We start from the raw sequence: 20,047 nt of genomic DNA on the forward strand, positions 1-20,047 counted from the left end.
TGTTGTGAGAAAGGAGATCAGATGTGTGCAGAAGTGCTTAGTAAAAGTCGTTGTTTAGTCGCTAAGTTGTGTCCGACTCTTTGCAACCCTGTAGGCTGTAGCCCCACCAGACTCCTTTGTTTATGGGATTTCCTAGGGAAGAATACTGGAGTGGGTTGCCATTTCCTTCTCCATGGGATCTTCCTGACCCAGGGATACAGCCCATGTCTCCTGCTTGGCAGGCAGATTCTTTACCATTGAGCCACCAGGGAAGCCCACTTTGTAAATGGTAGAGGGCTAAACAGGACTAAGATGAGGTGTTCTTTCTTTTTGTTCTGTGTTTGTTGATCAAGAAAGTTTCCAGAAAGTTGGCATTTGGAAAGACGCAGGATGGGGAAGGCAGTGTTTTTCCGGGTGAGCAGATACGGGCACTGGAACAATTACAGGCTGGCTGTATTCTCCGAAGCAACAGGATCCGAGGATGCTGGGATGGGAGCCCCTGAAAAACAAGTGGCCTGAGCTAGTTAGGATGAGGGAATGAAAAGAATGTTTTGAAAATTAGTCTTGCTGTGCTTGTTGATACAATGGAGCTGCTGCTGCTAAGTCACTTCAGTCGTGTCCGGCTCTGTGCGACCCCATAGACGGCAGCCCACCAGGCTCCCCCATCCCTGGGATTCTCCAGGCAAGAACACTGGAGTGGATTGTCATTTCCTTCTCCAATGCATGAAAGGGAAAAGAGAAAGTGAAGTCACTCAGTTGCGTCCGACTCTTAGCGACCCCATGGACTGCAGCCCACCAGACTCCTCCGTCCATGGGATTTTCCAGACAAGAGTACTGGAGTGGGGTGCCATTGCTTTCTCCAACAATGGAGCTGAGAGAATGCCTATAACCAAGGACCAGCCCGGGAACCACAGATCAGCTCCAGGGCCTTGCCATCTTGTTCTTTAGCTCATAGTCTATTCCCAACAACTTTACCCCCAGCAACTCTGGAGTTTTACAGTCTCAGGGTAAAAGCTCGCTTACCCTGAGGTGCCAGTGTCTCCATCCAAACATATTAGTGTATTAACACACTGGAGTTTCTCTTCGCAGAGTCAGGGTCGCTTCCTGATAGCGCGGCTGTAACCTTCCTTCCTCCTTTAGATGAAACTGAGCTTCACCTTTTTTTATTCTAATAAATTGAAGAATATTTTCTAAGTCGTCCTCAGTATAACAATCCTGATGTTAAAATAAAGTCTGAGTGGGTAAAAAGAATGATCACATTCTGCCAGTCTTTGGAGGAGAGCAGAGGAGAGCGCCTTTTTTCACAGACTTTACCACCCTAGACTTACCTGGAAGGAGTCAGTATATCGTGTTTAAGGAATCAGTAGGTATATTTTAAGATAGCATTGTCTTTCTGAAATATTCCAACAGACTAGAAATATGGACCAAAGGAACACAACTACATTTCACGAGAATGAGTGAATTTTTGAAAGAAAAGAAAGAAAGATAACGCTAAGTCGTATCTGACTCTTGCGACCCCATGGACTGTAGCCCGCCAGGCTCCTCTGTCCAGGAGATTCTCCAGGCAAGAATACTGGAGTGGGTTGCCATTTCCTTCTCCAGGGGATCTTCCTGACCCAGGAGTAGAACTCAGGTCTCCCGCATTGTAGATAGATTCTTTACCAGCTGAGCTACATGGAAAGCCTACGTGAATTTTTGAGGATCAGTTTAAAAATTCAGCCTTGGAAGTTGGGAAGCCAAGGAAGAAGAAGAACACAAAGGCAGAAAGGAGAACTCCATGCCAAAAAAAGAGTCTGAATATTATAAATAAATCAATTATCACACACTTACTATTTGCTATGTACTTGCCCTGGCTGGGTGCCCGTGTGTGTGTGTGTGTGTGTGTGTGTGTGAAGTTGCTTCAGTCACAGCTGACTCTTTGCAACCCCATGGACTGTAGCCCACCAGGCTCCTCTGTCCATGGGATTCTCCAGGCAAGAATACTGGAGTGGGTTGCCATTTCCTTCTCCAGGGGATCTTTCCAACTCAGGGATCAAACTCGCATCTCTTACATTTCCTGCGTTGGCAAGTGGGTTCTTTACCACTAGCACCACCTGGTACTCTCATTGAATCCCCCCAGCAGCCCACGAGGTCTGTATGGTTTGCTCCAGGTAATATGTGAAGAGACTGAGGCTTAGGGAAGTCAAGTCCTGTGTCAGTGAGCAGGTCTGGTGGCCGCCAGTTGAGGAGTATGGTGATATGCTTAAGGTGTATGGAGCCAGAAATCTGGAAACCTGTTTTAGTGATACCATGAGACCTTACGCAAGTCATTCTACTTCTCTGTGCCTCCATTTTCTCATATCTAAAATGAGAGGGTTGGACCAAACTATCTAAAGTTCCATGTATATAAAATTCTCTTTGCTGGGGCCCAGTTGAAGGAACTGGAGATGTTTAGCCCTGGGAAGGGATGTGCAAACCGTCCAAGGGCTGTCGCATGCAGAGGTCACAGTTGAGGGTTTCGTGTGAGGACTGCTCTTCTAAGGAGGCAATTCCCACACTGGGTGGAGTGGTCCCCACCCCTGGGCTGAAGAATCTTGAGAATCCATCTATAGCAAATGAAGAAGGAGTTAGAAGGCATGCTCCACTAAGAAGCTTGTTCTCTACTTTTTGTTATCTAAAACACCCAAGGTCTATTTATTTTGAAACGAAATTCTTTGATCTGCCCATTTTGAGAAAGGTTTTGGGGACTGGATCCCCAGTGACTTAGGACCTAGGAGCATCTCTTGGTGTGGACTCAGCACCATCTTGTGGACATGGTACTGGGAATTGGGAATGTACTCCAGTCATCAAGTGGGAAAGAACTTCAGGACACAATCATGAAACAGTTGCTGCCTTGGGAAAGTCTCCTCACGGGTCATGAGGGGCTGATCCCTTAGACAAACTGCCTGCTCTCAGCATGAGGGTCTGCCTTGGGGAATTTACTTTTGTGTCTCTAACCCTGTTACTATGCCCTTGACACCTGGGAGAGTAGAGTGGGCAGGTTCAGTGACCCAGTAAGCCAGACCTTCCAAGGTGTTGTGGTACAGCTCCTGGGGTCCTATTTCCTAGCAGGGTAGGAGGCATCAGTACAGAGGCCTCAGGAAGGAGCCCCAGGCCCCTTCCCTCTGGCCTCCCTCTCCCATATCCTGTGTCCAGCCTCACCTCTCCTGGTCCAGGACTCTGCTTTGTCCCCTCTCCTTCTTGCTGGCCTTGATTGCCACTCAGAGCATCACTTGCCCTGTTGTGCTTCAAGGCCCCCTTCTCCACAAGTTGAGGATGGAACAGATTGAAGGTGTAAAGGGAACGGAGCACTGGGGCTGAAAAATGCTTTGCCTTCCCCAGCCCTGACTCCTAATAATGGTGAGACTGGCCATCTGGTTGTTCTTGGTATCTCTGTATGTGAAGAAACTGAGTGATACTCTTATTCAGAGCTAAGATGACAGTTGAGAGCAGTGTTGCTCAATGCCTTTACCAGGCTGAAAAGAGCGACCTGTGGCCCTGAAGAGGCCACTCGGGCGGTAGCAGCTCTCCCCAGTTGTTGAGAACCCAACCTCTTTTTCTCTGCTTATTCTTCATAGTTGGGTTGGTAGAAATATGTGTAATAGGCATGCAGGGCTCCCCCAAATAATAGAATCACTGATTTTGCACCTGTTAACACATAGTTACTGGCTTTATTGATACTATATTATGATACATGTACCTGTTCTTTCAAAGTGTTCTTTTAATTACATTACTATACCCATATTAACAGACTTCCCTGGTGGCTCAGACAGTAAGGAATCTGCCTGTAATGCAGGAGACCCAGGTTCTATCCCTAGGTCAGGAAGATCCCCTGGAGAAGGAAATGGCAACCCACTCCAGTATTCTTGCCTGGAGAATTCCATGGACAGAGGAGCCTGGTGGGCTACAGTCCATGGGGTCACAAAGAGTCGGACAAGACTGAGAGACTAACACACAATATGTTACCCACAGTCCCTTATTTTGCTGAGTATTTATTTTTGTACTTCCTTTCCACAAGTATGTTTTTCTAACTTCCCTACTTTTGGGGTCAGCCTGACCTGAGTCCCATAACTCCTGCCTGTCCGGCCCGCCAGAGCTAAGTTGCCCAGGCTCCCTGGAAGCCCTTGAAGCCGGGGACTCTCCAGGCCACTCATTGCTCCACTTCAGCCCCAGGGAAATCCCCACTTACAAAATGACCCCCTGCTTCCAACACCCTTTCAACTAACAGGCATTAAATTGGTTGCTATTATCATAATGAGATGAGCTAAAGAAAAGAGTTGCTGGGATTGTTTTGTTTTCTGGAATTTTCATGGAAAATTATCAGGGTGTAAAAGAGCAATAGACTGAGATACTACGGTTTATCTGGATTGTCCCTTCTAATCCTATTAAGAACTAAGTTGCACTATTTTATCCATTTTATAGATTAAAAAAAAAAAAAAAGCCCAAGTCTTGAGATGCTAATTAACTTGTTTAAATTCATACAGCTACTAAGTGGCAGGACTGGAGTTTGAGCCCAGGAGTCTGTAAGCAGGGGCTCTGCTCTGCCCTCTGAGGATAAAGATGACTCCACAGGAGAAGAAAGGACAGCTCGGGGACCGAGAAAAAGAAAGCTTGGAACAAATGGCTCGTTCTGACAGTTGTCAAAAATTTTAATCAGGGAATTCAATAGCAGCTTGAACCAAAATCCAGAATCAGCACATAAATGTGCAAAACCCCAGATCAAACCCAGATTTAAAAAAAAAATTTCACTGAATCAGCCACAACGTAATGAATCCATTAAACTGAGACATAAACTAAAAAGACTTTTAAATGAAAAATCCAGAACATCAAAATGTTCTCTAAAATAAATCATAACCAAACTGCTGTTATTAGGTTCCTAGTTTAAAGTGAGAGAGAGGAGGTCTTAAGACTTTACCCTTGCAAAAATCCTCTTGGTGTGAGGGCAGAGGAGCAAATGTGGTCTGCCAAGAGACTAAAGAAATAGGAGAGATGATGAAGGGAAGGAAGGCTTTCTTATGAAATAAAAGAATTTCACCATATAAAACAAGCATGTGGGACTTCCCCTACAGTCCAGTGGTTAAAACTCCATGCTTCCACTGCAGGGGATGTGGGTTCAATCCCTGGTTGGAGAACTTAGATCCTATGTGCCAAATGGCCAAGAAATAAAAATAAAACAAGCACATGATCCAATAAACGACCAGTACCAGGCCTTGTTTTTATAGCCAAAAGTTGAGTGGCCTTCTGACTTAAAAAGACAAGTGCACACAAAATAAATGTGTAGATTATTTGTCTTAAACACATTATTTTAGTTTCCTTCCTATCGAGCTTTTACTAATTGCTAAAAAAATTGCTAACAGCCAACTTGAATAATTTTTATTTAAGATCCCAATGCTTTCTTCCATAGGTTTAGAAGTGCTAACATATGATGCAACTAAAGAAAAGAAAATCATTTTGATGATACTTGCAACTCAATGCCCACATATGGCCTAAGGCTCAGATGTAATAACTGCTTTTGACATTAGGAAGATGCTTAGTTGATGAGCCCCTCTAGGGTGGTAAGCACTGTGAGGAGGATGGGGGAACTCCAGGTACACAATGAAATAGAGTATTTGTCCCTACTGTTGAAGAATCTCACATTCCCTGTCTTTGGGGCCTGTGGTCAAGACTTGGTAATACTTGTTCCTACTGATATTTACCACTAATAATAATTAATTGCTAATAGTTATACTAATAATAGCTATTGTTTATTAAGCTTGACTTTGTGCCAGACATTAAGCCAACCACTTCATGGTTACTGTCATTTAATCTTCATTTTAACCTGATAAGATGCTATTATTAGCTCCATGTTGCACATGAAGAAGCTGAGGTGCAGAATAAGAAGCTTGCCCAAGGTCATAACCAGAACGTGATGAGAGCCAGACTTGACACCAGAGTTCAGGTTCTTAGCCACATTGCCAGACTGGACATGGTCTGCTGTATCCCACATTATTTTTCAGGAGAACCCTGCTTCATGAGTGGACTAATACAGTGTTCTGGGGTCCCTCAGCTCTCTTAGTCAGTAGCTTTAACTACCCCGCTATGCCCCTTCTGTGCCCACTTCTTGTGGTAGCCGTTTGTGTTATACTCAATAACTGGAGGGTGGTAGACATTTGATAAATATTACCTTGAAATGGAAGTGGACCAAAATGATAATGTTTATTTAATAGTGTCATCTATTACTTTGATGACTTTTTTAAAATGACATTTAAAAAAAATTTTTTTTTAATTAAAAAAACTACTTATTTATTTAGCTGCCCCAGGTCTTAGTTGTGACATGCAGGGTCTTTGATCTTTGTGGCAGCATTTGAACTCTTAGTTGCAGCATGTGGGATCTATTTCCCCAAACAGGGATCAAGCCCGGGCCCCCTGCATTGGGAGCATGAGGTCTGAGCCACTGGCCCACCAGGGAAGCCCCTGAATCTTACATTATTTAAAGAAAATAAATTAAAAGTAGAAATTTATGGAAAATTCTGAATTACCTGAAGTGTTCACTCCAGGGCCATCTGATAATCTGTATAGAATCATTGTGCATATGGGGGATACAGCCCCTTCTGGCAGGGGGATGGAGCCCTTAGTAGGGTAACTGCCTGGGGCCGAGCAAACTGTGGGCAGGCTATGAGTCCCCCCAAGACCCCCACCCCACAGCATACCATAGGGCATAACCTGTCCCCTTGTAGGTGGTGCCCCGCTCACATCCAGGCTACCGATTGCTAAGCACCCACACTGGTTGGTAGGCTGGGGTCATGAGCATAGGAGCTTTTGATACCAGCAAAGAACTTTTGATACCAGGAAAAGCTAAGTGCTTCATTTTTTGGTGCTCCAAACGTAGAGTGGAGAGTGTAGTTTTTGAGTCATCCTGCTCAGGTTTTAATCCCAGCTTTGCTGCTCACTAACTAAATGACCTTGGTCAAATTACACAGCCTCTCTCATCTCAGTTGTCTCATTTTCAAAATAAGGTTGCTGTGAGGCTTCCTCAGGACGGTGTGTACGGAGTGTGTAGAGCACTGCTGGGCTCAGAGATGTGCTCGTGTGGTGTTGGGGGCGTAGCATGCGGCTGGCGTGTTTAGGCGAGCTTCCTCCTGTCCCATAAATGAGTGGGGGACGCTGACACACGTGTGCTGGGATGTCAGTGTCACTTTAAAGCAGCTCTCAGGGAGGCTGCCCAGAGGGCCTCCAACACACACAGGAGGCAGTGACCTGATTCTTCAAAGGGTAGTTAGAAGTCGTGGGCCAGCTTGTGTGCACAACACACCTGGGTAACTTTCAGCAGGATGCAACACACCCGCCTACCCAGATCCTGTTCCCGAAACAGATTCAGTATCAGCAGTGTCCCCTGGCTCCTGTTCTTTTTGAGATTCCACAGGTGAGTCCGATGGACAGTTCTGCAGGGGACCACCACTGTAAGCTCACATTATAATGCCCCTTCCGTCTTACTGCTGGTTGCCTGATGGGCAAAGAGGGCTTGTGTATGCCTTTGGGGGTGGGTCACAGATGGGTGTACCAGGAAACACAATCATCCACGGTTATAAGACCCAGAATCAGGCCACAGACCCAGCTGTGCTTCACTTAGCCCAGACCCTTCTTCTGATCAGCATATCATGAGAGGAGGCTGAGTGAGGGAAACGACCTTGGAAGGAACTGAAAAGTGGTTACAGAAAGTGGACACCCCTGGGAGTGCTTGCAGGGAGCAGAGATAGGGAAATGGAGTCTTTATAAACACCCAACGCTGGACTTTATGCTGCACCCCCGTGTTGATAACTTTCAATTTTTAGCTTTTTTTCTTTTTAAGTTAACTTTTAAAAGTTTGTTGCTAGTTCGTCCAAGCACTCAGGAGACAAAGGCCAAATGCTTAGGGCTTAAAGACAAAATTCAACTGAGTACATTTTAAAGATCTTACTGGCTTTATTTAGTGATTCATGAGTCAGGCAGCATCCAATTTAGCAGACAGAATGGAGCTCCAAGGAGTTACACAAGGTGAGAGGTTTTATTGGCAGAAGGGAACAGAACAAGGAAATTATACTAGGCAAAAAGGTGGGTTAGTTATTGCAGGGTTCCTTTCCTTATAGGGCGTGACAGGGATTGTCAGGCAGATTACCTAACTAATGCTTATCAGTCTATTCCAGATTTAAGCTGATATCTAGTTTAGGATTGCATTGCAGAGAGAGCCAAAACTCTTAAGTAAGTTCCAGTTTGATGACATGGGGCATAGCATAAGCAGCTCCATTTTGGGCCTGTTGTTTTGTCTTTAACAGAACAAAGCATGTCATTAGAGCTTAAAGAAATACTCTTTTCCTTTCTTTGAGCCCAAGCAATAATAGTAAGCAGTTTTTTGGTGCTTCAGAGCTGTGTTTCGTTGTTTTAACTTGTGTGAGCAGTAATAACTGTGGCAGTGGACAGCCCTCGCTTGTCTCTCCGGCTCCAGTTTTAGACCAGCAGAGTTGATTTTGTGTGTGTGTGTTTTGTTTTTCCTTTTACGGTGTCAGACTTTTTGATTTTTTAATGTTCAACCTTTTAGTACCGGTGACAAGTAGTAGAGTTTGTGTTGACCTAACTCTGGATCCAGAAAGCCTGGTTAACAGTGCCAGGTATGATGGGCTCTAGAGACCTTATTGTCTGGGTGTTTTTTGTTTTTTCATTTACTTCATAAAAGTTTATCAGTGTGTTATGTGCTAAATGTGGTGCTGAGAGCTAGAGGAAACTGTGGTAGATAGTGGTAAATAGTTTCGGCCTTCACAGAATTCATACTCTTGTGGTAAAGCACACATTTATCAAATAATACATAACTACAACCATAGTGCGTGTGTGCATGCTAAGTCGTTTCAGTCGTGTCTGATTCTTGGTGAGCCTATGTACTGTAGCCCTCCAGGCTCCTCTGTCCATGGGATTCTCCAGGCAAGAATATGGGAGTGGGTTGCCATGCCGTCCTCCAGGGGATCTTCCCTACCCAGGGATCAAGAATGTGTTTCCTGCGTTGCAGGAGGGTTCTTTACCACTAGCTCCACCTGGGAAGCTTATAACCATAGTATATACTATGAAAGAAGAGTATGCTGGAGAGTATAGCACAGGTAAACCTGATTGAGGGGTAATGGGTTATTGGATAGAGACCAGGATAGGCTGCTGCCTGGGCTGGAAAGGCATTCTTGGCTTCAGAAGCCGCATGTGCAAAGGCCCCGAGATGGGAAGATCCTCGGCATATTCAAGGAACAGAAGGAGGGCTGGTGAGGATTAGAGTGGCAGGAAATGAGGTAAAATCACAGAGACCTTCTAAGCCTTGGTAAAGATACTGGAATTTGGGTTCAGGGTTCTAAGGAGCCTCACTAACCGTGTCTCAGCTCTATGCTGGCCAGGAGATTCTTTTCACTGTCATGGAAAGGCTCCCCCCGCAAAGGCGGCCCCATCCCACAGCTTCTCTTCTCCTAACCCTCCCCTGGTGCTTCATCGCCTTGGGTCTCATGCTTTATCCCGACTGACAGGTCCCCAGCCTGAGTCTCATGATCCCTGAGATTGTATCATCCACAGGCCTGTAATGAAAGGATAAGTCTAAATACTCAAGTGGGGGGTGGCGGGAGGCACATGAAGACTCATCTTCCTGATGGATTCAGTCCACATCCTTGGACTGAATTGGCAACAAACTTTTAAAAATCGACTTTTTTTTTTTTAATACTAAAAATCTTAAGTTGGCTACATGTGAGTGTGGTGTAAAAGCCTTTGCTGTTTAGTAAATTCTGGGCTGGGGGGCAGACACTGACTGACTGTGTGTTCAGCTGGCACCTTGAAATTGCCTTGTGTCCCATTACAGTACACCCGGGGAAGCCGTGACAGGTCCCAGGCCTGAGGCTCATCCTCTGGCAATGCGCAGGTTGCCCTGGTAACTACCATCTATGGTCACGGGTCGGCTTGCCTGAGCTCCAGTCCTCAGCTGGTTTTTCAGGGGACCCCTGTGGCACACTCTGCTTCATGTCAGGCTGCGTTTTTCAGTGACTTCGGGGTGTGGGGCCCAGGCTACCCCCCGACCAGCCCTAGCTCTTGGAGTCCACCCGGGTCTGTTCCCTGCCTCGGGCTTTTCAGGGGTGAGCCTGCACCACCCGCCTGCAGGTTGGACTTGGTGCAGAGCCATCTTGTGCTCGGAGATGGCGAGTCAGCTGCTCCGACTTCCCTCCTGCCCTGTGCCCATGCGTGATGCAGTAGCCTGCAGGGGGCTGGGCACTGCGCGCATCAGCAGTTACCACTCTGCTGTGAGCAGGGCAGTGCCCTGGGTTCCGTTTCCACATCTGTACCGTGGGCCTGAGATTAGCAGCTTCCGTGTGGTGAGCACTGACTCTGTTCATGCATTTAACCCTGAGTTGGTAGTGGTGTCTCCATTTTATGTGTCTGCCTCACGGGATTATGAAGGGGATTGAATAGATTAATATGTGAAGTGTTTTACAACCTGAAATGTATCAGGTGAAAGCAGTTTTATTCAAAATTGATTGGGGAAATTCATGTAGATGAACCTTGTAATTCGAAGTATATACAGTGCCTGTCCATACATAATGCTGATTTAGGACTGTGTAACTGTTTATAGTACAGATCATTCATTTAGTACATGAATATTTTGAGGACTTGTGATGTATCAGGCACTGTTTTAGGTGCCTAAGATACATCAGTGCAGAAAATCAGAGATTTCTGTCCTCGTGATGCTTAAATTTCTAGCAGGCAGATAGACAGTCAATAATGAGTAAATTCTGCAGTGTATGGGGATGCTGTGAGTGCTGTGGAAAAGAAAAAGCAGAGCAGATAAGTGGGGTCAGGAGTGTAGGTGGCTCTTTCATCAGGGTGAGTCTCTGCTTTCAAATAGTTTCCAAGTGTCCGCCGTGCCCTGTGGCCTGGAGACACAGCCGTGAACGGGACGAACAAGGGCCTTTCCCTCCTGGAGTTTACTTTCTGGCAGACACAGTGGACAGCAAACAAGCAGGCAAATACTTGTGATAATTGTAGGTTGAAGTATGTAGCGTGAAGGTGATGTGAAGGCAAGTAGAGGCGGGAGCAGATAGAGAGATGGGGTGGGCCCTCAGAGTTGCCATTTGAGTTGGGCCTAAAGCAGGGGTGAGCCAGCCCCCTGGGCAGGACTGGAATTGGACTGGGAGAGAGTGGCGAAGGGAGAGTGTGAGCAGAGAGTGGGACCCGTGGGCAGTGCAGGGCCTCACAGGCCGCAGGGAGGGATCTTCATTCCACCCGAACATCTGGGGACAGCCACTGAAGGGCTCTAGGCAGGGCCTGACTTGATCTCCTTTGTGCAGTTAAAAGACCACCCTACGCATTGCATGCCTAAGTGGTTCTGTTCATAGTCACAGGCGCGCAGGACAGGACGTCCCAGCAGAACTGGGAGTCAGTCCTCAAGCTGATTCTCACCCGTGTTCTTTGGAGCCCTGCCGTGTGCTAAGCGCTGCGTGTGGTGCTTTTCATGTGCATTACCTGGTTCATTCCTCTCTGCCCAGGTTCTGGTTCATCCAGGAAGAGTCCATGCAAACTGTGATTCACTGTCTTGCAGGAGTCCCTAGAAAGCTGGGGTGCAGGGAGCTAGGGGTGGAGAACAAGGGTGCAATGGCAGGTGGATTTAGATAGTTTTAACACCATGCAACAGTCGGTCTCTGTCCTTTTTTTTAGGATAACCCATCTTGCAATGAGCAGGAAGCTCATTTTTGCTCAGAAGCCAGAATGTATAATAGTTCTTCCCTCCATCCTCCCTGACAGGTCACAGTCAACCGAGAGGAACAGGGCTATTCAATCAGGTAGGCCTTTAAGAAAATGGTATTTGGCTTTTGAAACCAACTGTAGATCATACGCTCACCCGTAAAATGAGAAGTTCCAGGGGATGGGACCCCTGTCCTGGTCATTCTGGTAACTCAGTTCCCACAGCATTCAGAGTTTTAAAATTGCTTTTCACATTAGCACCTCTGAATGTCAGTGGAATTTGGTAGGACAAGAAACGGACACAGCACTTCAGGGCGTAAGAGATAAGAGTCTCCAAGTACATTTGCCAGCTTTCTTAAGCAAACGGGTGTCCGGGCAAGCTCAATCGTGAGATGAACCCAAGGGCTACCTGCTCTAAACACTGCTGTGTTTCAAAAAGGATTAAAAAAAAAAAAAGAAACAAAGGACCTTTTCCCCCTTTCATCTTTCCAAACAAGCAACCTGAAATATTTAACCAGGCACATTGCGTCACTCGTGAATCTGATAATACTTGTTCTCACAATCTATATGCACGCAACTACAAGTCTGGAGACCAAATGTTTACCTTTTCACAACAATATATTCAAGAAAGGTGGCTCAAGCCAAGCTTCCTCCCTGTTGAGTGGACTCCAGCAATTCCCTGATGTTACCTTTTCCAACCACCTGAATTTCAGATGAAAAACAGACCTCGCTTGTCATGCTACACCTTCTTGAATCTGATAGCTTAAATGCATGAAAGTCTGATAAATGTCGCTCTTCTCTACTCCTTTTGGGCTGCATTTAGAAGGCAACGTGAGAGGATTTTCCTTTTCTTAGACGTAGCTGAACTCCATAAAGGGCTTCTGTTTTGTAATCTGTTTCCGAGATCTGATGCATGTGTTTCTAAGACCCCGTCACGTGAGGAGGTCTGACGTAGTCACCCAACGTGACTGTGAGAAAAGGCACTGCAAAGATGTGTGTGGGATGTGGATCCGGATCACCGAAGTGGTGTCCTTTGTCAGAACACTTTGCGCAGAGAATAGCAGGTCCACGCAGTAGATTCTACTTCAATATGGGCCTTGCGCTGGCCCCAAATAGACTGTGAATTTGACTTGTGCGTGATTCCAGGTCAGTATCCTAATACAGTGTGTTCTTTTTTTAGTTCGGTTTTATTTCTAAGTGTCTTTTTATAGAAGCACGGCAGTAGAAAGAGGAGAAAGTTGCTCCGTTGATTCAGTTTCATTACTATGTACGTTGGGAATTGAGTGGCCAAGGTGCTGCGAGAGGGCTCCTGGCCTTTTCCTCTGATCAGAAGATACAGAAAAATGGGATTCAGTCTGGCCCTGGAGTGTGGCCTTGAGTAAGTGACTTCAAGTTCTCACTAAGAATGCAGACTGGACAGGATTACTTCACTCTCCATCTGTGATGTCTTAAAGACTTGCTAATAAAAGTATACCAGATTTTATTAACAAGCTCTATAAAGTTACATAATAGTTACACTGGTTAAACAATTTAAAGAGGTTTTTCAAGATTTTTTTTTTTTTTTTGGTTTACGTTGGGAGAGTTAAAATTTTTATGGAAACTCTCATTTTAAGTTTTTGACTTCTCTGTGCTTTAGTAAAATTGCCTTGTCTACCTGGGGAAGGGAAGATTTAATTAGGCTGGAAATACTAGGAATTAGCTGCTCAGATCATTGCCAAGAATTGTTTTCAAGTTCAAACCCAGAACAGGTATCCAGGATATAATGGGAGGGGGCTAATTTAGTAGATGAATGAATAAACTCTAAGGGCAAACAGAATGCTATGACCAAGCCAGCCTTTGAGACTTGAAGGCAAAGATTCAAGCAATGATACGTTGTACAAACAATATAGGCAGCAAATCGAGGAGCAGTTTTTACCTGAGGGTAGTGTGAAGGGACTATTGGCCCAACTGCTTTTACAGCCATGCTCACACTCAAGTGATAGGTAGCAGTCACTTCAGACTTGGAAAATTAAAGACAGCTGTAGAGCGTGTGTATCTGTGTGACCGTGGGTGTGTCTATCTGTTTCTCTGTGCCTTGGCTTCTCGTGACTCCTGGGTATTTATGCTTTGTATTTTAGCACACTTTGAATCATTTAGTCTTACATGTGATTCATTTTATTGAGTGAAATAATTTCTGAGTCGTCTATTTAAGTATGATTTTGAATATTTTCTTACTGCTTAAAGCAGTGGTTCTCAAACTTTTTATTCCCAGGACCCCCTTACATTCTTATAAATCTTTAAGGACCCAAAGAGCTTTTGTTTATCTGAGTTACATTCAAAATTTTAAACGAGAATTTAAAAACTATTTCTTAACTTGCAAAAATTGACTATGGTAAACCCAATTACATGGTAAAATGATACATTTTTATTTTTAAAATAACTATTTTCTAAAGCAAAAATTAGTGAGAAGAGTGGTGTTATTTTTTGCAAATATGGTTGACCCTTGAACAACACAGGAGTTAGATAGAACACAGACTCTGCACTGGGTCAAAAATCCACAAAATCTCCCTTCCTCTATATCCCTTCCTCCAGTTCTGCATCTGTGGGTTCAGCCAACCGTGGATCATGTAGCACTGTAGTACATATTTAGTGAAAAAAATCTGTGTACAAGTGGATCTAAGCAGTTCAAACCTGTACTATTCAAAGGTATACTATATCTTTATTACCTGACTTAATAGAAAGATAGCTGGATTTTCAAATCTGCTTCTGGATTCAGCTGCAATATGTTGTTTTAGGAACTATATGAAAAAAATTCAGCCTCACACAGCTAGGTAATCGGAAAAGGGAAGTTTTTTTTTTCTTAAATAACCTTTTTAGTTAATTGTGGATATTCTTTGATGCTACTCCAGTATCTACCAGTAGGACCTTCTTAAAGGTTAATTGCAACATGGAATCCATATCAGTGAACTTTCTGTAGTTTTTTACATGTAAATACATGGCTCTCTCTTATACCTTTTAGCTCATGCATGATTTTTTTTGGTAATATGCATTGGTCATTTGGAAAATATTGGTTACTGAGCCATGTATATCTTCCAAATTCATTACTCAGTATCCAAAAATCATTTTCGTTAACGTCACCACCAACATCATCAGAAAAGTCATTATGTATTGAGGAGTGTTGAGCTCATTGTGGTAGATACAAGTTTTCCAAAATTCTGTTTTTTGCTCCAGTCTGATTTTATTACTGGCAACAAGATGGCTGCTTCCTTGAAATGACAGACTCACTTATTTCGTTTTCAAGAAAATGTTTGCCTGAGTACCCATATCTGAATAGCTATGGCTTATCTTATCAGTAATTTTTTTCAAGTAAAAATGATGTTCCATGAAAAAAAAATTGGTAAGTTTGACTCAGAGCTCTAGGAAACACCAATGCTTTTTCTCAAGGCAGCCATCATTTTTCATCATGCAGCAGATGTGTTTTGTGTGTCCTTCCGATTTTACACACAGTAATAGAAAGATGTATATTCAAGGGTCCAGATTTAATAAAATGATTAATTACTCCTTAATCCGAGTGTTACGGAAGTTTTCCCCATCTTTGGTTTTGTACTGTTAGTGCACATGTTCACACGGTAAAAAAGACACATGACATCTTAGTGTGGTTATGAAAATAGTTTTGACCTCAAGAACTTGCTGAAAGGGTCTTGGGAGACCCAGAGATCCATGAAATATACTTTGAGAACCCTCCAGGTTACAAGGAAGCTAGGAAAAAAAAAAAAAAGAACAGGAATTTATTTTTATTTTCCTAGTAATTTTGCTTTCTCTCGAGTAGAATTTGGGTTCACCCAGGTCTGATTTTTGAAGCTTTAAATCAGGTAGCTTTCTAAGAACAATATGTTATTTAAGCCATTTGCTGCTCGGGGCCTGAGGAGCCAATGCTTCTCTGCTCCCTTACTGTCAGAATCAACAATGCATTGGTACCAAGACTGTCCCTAAACTCAAGGAGCAAATAGGAAAGATAGAAATGTGGACAAATGCACAATATTGCATGCGACAATAAAGATTGGAACCCCGGAGTAGAAATTCATGAGGAGGGAGGCTGACCGAAGGAGATGTCACATGAGATGAGTAAATTATAGGAATTGCCAGGCAGAGGAGCTAAGGGTGAAGACAGAAGAGCCTCAAGAGGAAATGCAGTTTTTCTTCTAAAGCTTCACACAGGCAGAATGTAGAAGTCTTTCTGAGTTATGAGAAGAGGACTCGTGTAGAGAGTGCGTGAACTGTGTGTGTTGTGCATATTCTGGAGTGGAATTCAGGAGCCCAGCGTCGGTGAGGGGCCTTCTGCTTTGTACCTTAATCCGCTTCTGTACTGTTTGCATGTTTTACCATCAACATAGATTTTTTTTTTTAATTTTTTAATACTAGTTAACTCGAAAAGTAAGTGAAGAAGTCATTTTAGGTGGGGTGGGATGAATTGAGAGATTAGAATTAATGATTTACACTATTGATATTATGTGTAATGTGTAGATAACTGATGAGAACCTGCTGTACAGCCAGAGAACTCAGTGCTCTGTGGTGACCTAAAGAGGAAGGAAATCCAGAAAAGAGGGGATAAATGTAAACATACAGCTGGTTCACTTTGCTGAATAGTAGAAACTAGCACAACATTGTAAAGCAACTATACTCCAATAAAAATTAATTGTAAAAAAGAAAAGTCATTATTAATCATCAAAAGCATCTTAAGTGCCCATCCTTATGTAATATGAATGTATTATATAAGGTTGGAATAATGCAGGAGACAAAGGCAGCAGCAGATTCTACATATGCTAATTAGGTAGAATTTCCCAATGGCCCTGGTATGAAGTATAATTATTAAGTATGTTTATCATATATTTATAAAATTCTTAAAAGCAATTTAAATACTTATGAAGTATACTTTATCTCAATGTACACATGTAATTATAACTATAATGTAGAATTTTATTTTAGTTTATATAGATATGTATATTTTTTAATATATATAAATAGAGGATGACCCTTCATCCTCCTTTCCCAGGATATAGTCCCCATGTATACCTGTTTATCTGGCACAGTTATTAGCTGTATCCCCTTCTCTCTGTCAAGTGTCTTCTTGTTTTAGATGCCAAATTATACATTCATCATATTTATTGTGCTTATAAAATCTGTTTCCACTAGCACATGTTCATATATTCATATAATCGTAGATCTATTGGTATGTGCATGTGGATATATATGTATGTGTATTTGTGTGTTTATAAGGTGTATGTTAAAAGCTTTACAGCTAAAAAACAAACTCAGGAAAATAGTAACATAAATCAGATGATCACAGTTATCTAATTACAGATTGATTTATTGGTTTAAAATATTGGCTCACCAAAAATTTTGTAACAATAACATTTTTCATGCTTATTTATTCCATTCTGGTGATACTGCTGAAAATAATGGATATATTATACGAAACTTGCTTCTTAGTACATGTTTCAGAATATTACATATAAATTTAATCTCATCTGCTTTCCAGCTTCTATTTCTTTTTCTGAAGTCTGCTCTGGGCTTTCCATTGGCAAGAACTCCTAAGACTTCTGTTTTCACTTACTCTCGATGAAGAAATATAGCAGAAGAGATCAGTTTTTTTTTTTTTTTAAGTCAAAGAATACTATTTTTGGTGGGAATGACTGCCTCCCCCCTGAACTCATTTAAGTCTGAATTCTAGTTTTAGGGATATCCTTAAAGTAAGGATGACTGTTCAAAACTCTGGGTCCAATCACCAACCAGACCAGCTGAAGGGGCCAGGCTGGGCTCGGTGCTGAGAGAAGCTGCTTGGCAGGGAGTGCTTGGAAAGGTAGCAGGTGCATGCAGGTGACAGGGACGCAGGGACACGGCTGCTCGGTCGCCAGGCAGGCAGCAGCCCCATTGTTGTCCAGTCTTCCTGTTTCTCAAGAGAAGATACATTGATTTTTATGTTAAATCTTACTGTTCTTTGACATCAGCTTTTTTTTTTCCAAAAACGTGGTCCAGATGCCACGTGGGTCAACCACCACTGGTTAGGGACCAGCTGTGTTTGAGGCCCACAGTGGGTCCCCTCTGGTCTTCAGACTTCAAACTCAGTTGCACATTGGACATGTAGAATATGATTTGAAATTGCATCTTCGACAGCTGTCACTGCCTTTTCACCTTGCATTTGTGGATTTGGTTGCTTTGTTCTAAACTGTGACATGGGCTCCTTGATTACAAGCCTCTTGAGGGCATGAAACTCAACTGTGCCTCATTCCGACTGAACTTCGTGTTCCTCAGCTTTGTCCCCTTCAGCAGGCAGAGCTGAAGTCAGTGTCACCTGTCCCCGAAAGGGGGTTTGGCGAGGCTTTCCTGCCTTCCCTCACCCCTGCCCCAGGGCCACTCCCCACTACTCTTTGTCCCAGCACTCCCGATCCTGCACCTTCACTGGGAATCTTGGCTTTACAGCATCATGTGAACACGTCTTACCTTCCCTGCTATACTGCAGACCTTTGGGGGCAGAATTTTTGTTTCTGTAACGGTGCTGGATTTTAGTGTCAGCTCCCAGACCTGGTTCTGGCTGGTGGATAAAAACCATGTGAATATCCTCTGAGACGATTTTCCAGTGTTTACTCGTGTGCCTTTCAAATTTGTTATCACAGGGACAAATAGGATGTTCCTTATTAGCTAAATAAGGTACAAAAATATATATAGGTTCCAGGGTCTCACCCCAGCTGTTCCAAATGAGAATATCGGCAGGGGCGGAGTAGGGGGACTCTATAAATTCTGTACTATATTAAAGCTTCCCAGGTGATTCAGATGCATAGCCAGGTTCGAGAACTTCTATCCCAAAGCATAAAGTAGGTATTCAGTAAATCTCTGTTCCAGGGAGAAATGAACTCTTGTCTTCCTATAGCACTCAGCCAATATTCAAGAAATAATGGTCAAGAGAGTAAATTCTGAATTCACCTACTAACTCTCCCCATCTCACCTTCTTAGGTGGGGCTGAGGCCATCTACTCCTTCCCAGGTTCTTACACTGTCTGGGGCAGATGGATTAATTCTGACCTGGACTAGAGGACGGTCTGACTAGCTGGTTTGCAACCAGCTGGCCTCCCTCTAATCATCTCCGTGTGCTGAAGCCTCAGTGATCCTGAGTGATTTAACTCAAATCTGATGATAACTTTTAATGATAACTAGTACTTACAATATAAAACTTGCTGTGGGGAGTCCACTAGAGCCTGTTATGATGTGGTCTGACCGTTTCAAGCTTCCCAGGTGGTGCTAGTGGTAAAAAATCCACCTGCCAATGCAGGAGACACAGGGTTCGAGTCCTGGGTCGGGAAGATCCCCTGGAGGAGGAAATAGCAACCCACTCCAGTATTCTTGCCTGAAAAATCCAATGGACAGAGGAGGCTAGCGGGCTGCAATCCATAGGGCCGAAAAGAGTCAGACATGACTGAGCAACTGAGCACACACAACCCTTCCAAACAGGAGAAAAAGATATGAGAAGGGAGAGAAAGTAGATCTCCCAGGGGCCTAGAAAAGAGGGACCTCACGGAAGACCAAAGAGCCACCTGTGAAGTAGGTAGGTCATTGATCTGTAAGCCAGTGAAGGATAGACTCTGGCAATCCATTCAGGGATGACCCTTTCTCTCTTCAGGAGTGCAGAAGGGGCCATAAAGATTCCTTTTTATTTAATTTTATTTAAAGACTTAGTCCCCCACATCCCTGGAAAAGATTCATGGAACGTTACAGGTAAAGGCAGGTAAAACAAGAGTAGAAGAGCTATCACTAAATAAAGTGAGACAGTGGTCACACCAGAAACCCAGGCTCACGGTGGCTACAACAGTCGACGGTAAACGTTAGTTCTAAGCTTCCTCATTTCGAGAATTAAGAGAGAAACGTGGTGAGTGCATTGTTCTCATTATCTGGATAATGGAGAATTTGTTAGTAGAAATGCACTTTTTCCAGTGGCTGAATGAAATAAAAGAAGTTATCAAATGGATTCTTGTATAATGGACACTAACATAATAGGCACAGCTCATAATTGCTTTACAGAAAGGTAAAAGAGAGGCTTTATGTGGCCATCTGGTCTTTCCGACTGAATGAATGCCATGAGCTAAATGTTATACTCCAGTGCTAGGAAGACATGGCCACTGGGGGCTAAAGAGCGGCAAGCTGTATGGGCCTTCTGGACATCACTTGATCAGAGAGACTTGATGAACAGCAGCTGAGTAGTATGTCTTTTAGACCAGAGCGGGTGTTTTGGCCAGGGCACTACAGTTAAGTGCAGGAGTGACCTCTTAGTATATAGTAAAATTAGTTTGGTGAGTTGCTGTTAGCAT

At 43.7% G+C, this 20,047-nt stretch overlaps 1 protein-coding gene across 15 annotated transcripts in view; it reads left to right on the top strand.

Moving 5' to 3' along the window:
• The window catches only part of ZBTB38 (zinc finger and BTB domain containing 38), a 130,975-nt gene that overhangs the window by 102,544 nt on the left and 8,384 nt on the right, over nt 1–20,047 (top strand). For 3 of the 15 annotated variants that reach the window (XM_061167733.1, XM_061167735.1, XM_061167734.1), the window contains one exon: nt 11,770–11,807. The exons of the other annotated variants lie outside the window; for them this stretch is intronic. The gene's annotated coding sequence lies outside the window, so the exon portion shown is untranslated. The remainder of the gene's footprint in view (nt 1–11,769; nt 11,808–20,047) is intronic. 15 annotated transcript variants of the gene reach the window in all.

The sequence above is a fragment of the Dama dama genome, chromosome 19 (genome assembly GCF_033118175.1).
Source record: "Dama dama isolate Ldn47 chromosome 19, ASM3311817v1, whole genome shotgun sequence".
Taxonomy (NCBI): domain Eukaryota; kingdom Metazoa; phylum Chordata; class Mammalia; order Artiodactyla; family Cervidae; genus Dama; species Dama dama.